The 4,777-nt window shown below is 37.3% G+C and overlaps 1 pseudogene; it reads right to left on the minus strand.

Annotated features, from left to right (window-relative positions):
* On the minus strand, positions 944-1,889 carry LOC100514709 (annotated as a pseudogene).

Below are 4,777 nucleotides of genomic sequence, written 5' to 3' on the forward strand. Positions count from 1 at the left end.
TGAAAGTTAAAACTTTTCTGGGATCTTCTGACAAGGTTTCTCTTTCATCTTAAAAATGCTTTCTTTTCAGTGAAGCCACCTTTGGACTTAGTCATTGTTCTCACCATCTCTGCCATCTTGGCTCCAACTTGATATTTTGCTCCAGACCCTCAGATTTTATTTTATTTTAATTATAGTTTTTTAAAAATAATTTTTATTTTTTCCATTATAGCTGGTTTACAGTGTTCTGTCAATTTTCTACTGTACAGCAAAGTGACCCAGTCACACATACTATATATGTTCTTTTTCTCACATTATCATGCTCTATCATAAGTGACTAGATATAGTTCCCAGTGCTATACAGCAGGATATCATTGCTTATTCATTACAAAGGCAATAGTTTGCATCCATTAACCCCAAATTCCCAGTCCCACCCAGTCCCTCCCCCTTGGCAACCACAAGTCTATTCTCCAAGTCCATGAGTTTCTTTTCTGTGGAAATGTTCATTTGTGCCATATATTAGATTCCAGATATAAGTGATATCATATGGTATTTGTCTCTCTCTTTCTGACTGACTTCACTTAGTATGAGAGTCTCTAGTTTCATCCATGTTGTTGCAAATGGCATGATGTCATTCTTTTTTATGGCTGAGTAGTATTCCATTGTGTATATATACCACATCTTCTTAATCCATTCATCTGTTGATGGACATTTAGGTTGTTTCCATGTCTTGGCTATTGTGAATAGTGCTGCAGTGAACATATGGGTGCATGTATCTTTTTCAAGGAAAGTTTTGTCCAGATATATGCCCAAGAGTGGGCTTGCTGGGTCATATGGGTAGTTCTATATTTAGTTTTCTGAAGTACCTCCATACTGGTTTCCAAGGTGGTTGTACCAATTTACATTCCCACCAACACATATGAGGCAGACCCTCAATTTTAAAAGCAGATTTTTCACATTAAGGAAAGGTCATTTTTCCACAGTTCAGTTCTCTGAAAAACTTCCATTTCCAACTGAAAGTCATAGTCCAGGAGTGAAGCAATCACATGCTAGAACTTCAGGGCCAGTTGAAAAGTCATTTGAGCATTTGAATCAGTCGATCCTATTTATCACAAGCCTGCGAATGCACAGTTCTGGAAAAGATGGCCTCTCTGTACACACATGTAATTTTTAAAAAGGAGAGGACAATATGAAGGGGGCTGAGGTTTGATCACCAAAAATCAGCACAAAGAAAACAAACAATAATGAAGAATGGACACTAGAATTCAAGTTACCAGATGTTTTAAAGAGATGGGGTGCCAGTTTTCAACTCTGTTTTGAACACCACATTACAAAAGAACTATTTTTAAAAATAGAAATGGATTAAGGGCAAAGAAAAGAAATAGAAAGAATATCTAAACCACTGAATGACCCCCTGTTTGTTCCTGATAAATTTCAATCCCATCTTCTTCCTCCATTCCTAGTTCTTTTGGAGGATGATTATCAGCAATTCTCTGACCTTCAAAGAGAAACCTGAGTGAAATCATTGGAACTACCTGTCTTTGACAGTATGATTCTTTGAGTTTCTTGAGATGTGTTGTCATTTTCACTTTGAAGTGAATCTCACTGCTGTCCTGTCCAATGACTTTGAGTTTGATGTACTCTCCTTCCTTCTCATCCCCCAACTCCTCAGTTGAAGGTTTTGCCTCCATGGTGACAGCGGCTTCACCCGGGGTCTGCGCCCAGCAGTGACCTTGGATAGGCAGAACCTTGCTCCAGGGTTTACCCTGAATTATTTCTTGAGCAAATGCAAGACGTTATATCAATTCATCCATAAATAGTTCAAAATTTTCAGTTAATAAATTGTGAATTTTTTCCATGTCAGTATTTTCTTGTTATCTCATTTTTAGTGACTCTAGTATTTCATCATATGACTGTATCCTTATTTATTTGGACAAGCCCCTATTGTGGACATTAAAATTGTTTCTAGGAGTCCCTGTCATGGCACAGTGGTTAACGAATCTGACTAGGAATCATGAGGTGGCAGGTTCGATCCCTGGCCTTGCTCAGTGGTTTAAGGATCCAGCGTTGCGGTGAGCTGTGGTGTAGGTTGCAGACGTGGCTCGAATCCCGCGTTGCTGTGGCTCTGGCGTAGGCTGGTGACTACGGCTCCGATTCGACCTCTAGCCTGGGAACCTCCATATGCCACGGGAGCGGCCCTAGAAAAGGCAAAAAGACAAAAAAAAAATTGTTTCTAATATTTCATTATTACGACAAACCTTTAATGAATATACTAGTAAATGATTCTTAGTGTACACTCTTGATTATTTAACGAAATCACTTCTTAGAAGGGGAACTGGTGGCTCAAAAGTTTTAAACATTTTTTGACACATTACATCAAATTGCCCTTTTGTACTGTGAAGATGTCCTCTTATTCACATCTCTGCCAACATTGAATATTATTTCAAGAGGCCTTTGTGAATTTGACAAGTAAAAAGCAATATTTTATTATTGCTTTAACTTGCAATCTTATTTCTAGTGAGAATAAACTTTATCTAGAAAAAAATTAAAAAATTAAAAAATGCTTTTATTATAATTAAAAAAAGTTATTGGAGTATAGTTTACTATGTTGTATTAGTTAAAGGTGTATAACAAAGTGAATCAGTTATACATATACATATATATCCATTCCTTTTTCCCATGTAGATTATTGCGGAATGTTGAGTAGACTTCTCTATGCTATACAGCAGGTTCTTGCCAGTTATGTATTCTACACAAAGTAGTGTGTATATGCCAATCCCATTCCCCCCATTTATCCCCTGACCATAGTTTCCCCTTTGGTAACCATAAGTTTGATTTAGAAATCTGTGCATTTGTTTATCTTTTATAAATAATATCTTTGGTATCATTTTTTATTAGATTCCACATATAAGTGATATCATGTGATTTATATGGTATTTTTCTTTGTCTGACTTCATTTAGTATGACATTCTCTAGGTCCATCATTGTTGTTGCAAATGCCATTATTTCATTCTTTTTTATGGCTGATTAATATTACACCATAAATGTACCAAATCTTCTTCTCCTTCTTCTTCTTCTTCTTCTGCTTCTTCTTCCTTTGCCTCTTCCTCCCCCTCCCCACCTCCTCCTCTCCCTTGCCTCCTTTCCTCCTCCTCCTCCTCCCCCCTTCTTTTTCTTTTTGCTTTTAAAGGCCACACTAGGGGTCAAATTGGAGATGAGCTGCCCACCACACCTGCAGCCACAGCCATAGCCCCACAGGATCCAAGCCGCATCTGTGACCTATACCACAGCTTACAGCAACACAGGATCCTTGACCCACTGAGTGAGGTCAGGGATTGAACCTGTATCCTCATGGATACTAGTTGGGTTCATAACCCACTGAGCTACAATGGGAACTCCCTGTACCACATCTTCTTTATCCATTCCTCTGTCAGTGGACATTTAGATTGCTTCCATGTCTTATTGTAAATAGTGCTGCAGTGAATATTGGGGTGCATGTATTTTTTCAAATTATGGTTTTCTCAGGATATATGCCCAGGAGTGGGATTGCTGTATCATAGCATGTTAGTTCTATATTTAGCTTTTTTAAGGAACCTCCATCCTGTCCTCCCTAGAGGTTGTGCCAATTTACATTCCCACCAACAGTGTAGGAGGGTTCCCTTTTCTCCACATCCTCTCCAGCATTTGTTACTTGTAGTCTTATTAATGATAGCCATTCTGCCTGGTATGAGGTGGTAACTCATTGTAGTTTTGATTTGTATTTCTCTAATAATTAGTGATGTGAACATTTTTTCTTATGTGCCTTCCGTATGTCTTCTTTGAAGAAATGTCTATTTAGATCTTCTGCCCATTTTTCCATAGGGTTGTTTGTTTTTTTGCTGTTGAGTTGTATGAGTTGTTTGTATATTTTGGAGATTAAGTCCTTGTCAGTTGTATCATTTGCAACTATTTTATCCCATGCTATAGGGTGTCTTTTTTTTTTATGGTTTCCTTTGTTGTGCAAAAGCTTTTAAGTTTGATTAGGTCTCATTGATTTATTTTTGTTTTTATTTCTATTGCCTTGGGTGACTGGCCTAGGAAAACATTTGTGTGGTTGATGTCAGAGAATGTTTTGCTTATGTTCTCTTTAAGAAGTTTCATGGTGTCTTGTCTTATGTTTAAGTATTTAAGCCATTTTGAATTCATTTTTGTGTGTGGTGTGAGAGTGTATCCTAGTTTCATTGATTTACATGCAGCTGTCCAGTTTTCCAAGAACCACTTGCTGAAGAGACTGTTTTTCTCCCATTTTATATTCTTGCCTCCTTTGTCAAAGATTAATTGACCTTAAGTGTCTGGGTTTACTTCTGGGCGCTTGTCCATATGTCTGTTTTTATACCAGTGCCACACTCTCTTGATTACTGTAGCTTTGTAGTATTTTCTGAAGTCGGGGAGAGTTATGCCTCCTGCTTGTTTTTTTTTTTCCCTCAGGATCGCTTCAGCAATTCTGTGTCTTTTGTCATTCCATATAAATTTTTGGATTGTTTTGTTCTAGGTCTGTGAAAAATGTCATGGGTAATTTGATGAGTATCACATTAATTCTATAGAATGCTTTGGGTACTATGGCCCATTTTAACGACACTAAATATCCCAATCCAGGAGCATGGGATATCTTTATATTTCTTTGAATCCTCTTTAATTTCTTTGATTAATGTGTTATAGTTCTCAATATATAAATCTTTCACCTCCTTGGTCGGGTTTATTCCTAGGTGTCTAATTTGGGGGATGTGATTTTTAAAAAGTATTTTTATATTCCTTTTCT

This window comes from Sus scrofa, chromosome 3 (assembly GCF_000003025.6).
Source record: "Sus scrofa isolate TJ Tabasco breed Duroc chromosome 3, Sscrofa11.1, whole genome shotgun sequence".
NCBI lineage: Eukaryota > Metazoa > Chordata > Mammalia > Artiodactyla > Suidae > Sus > Sus scrofa.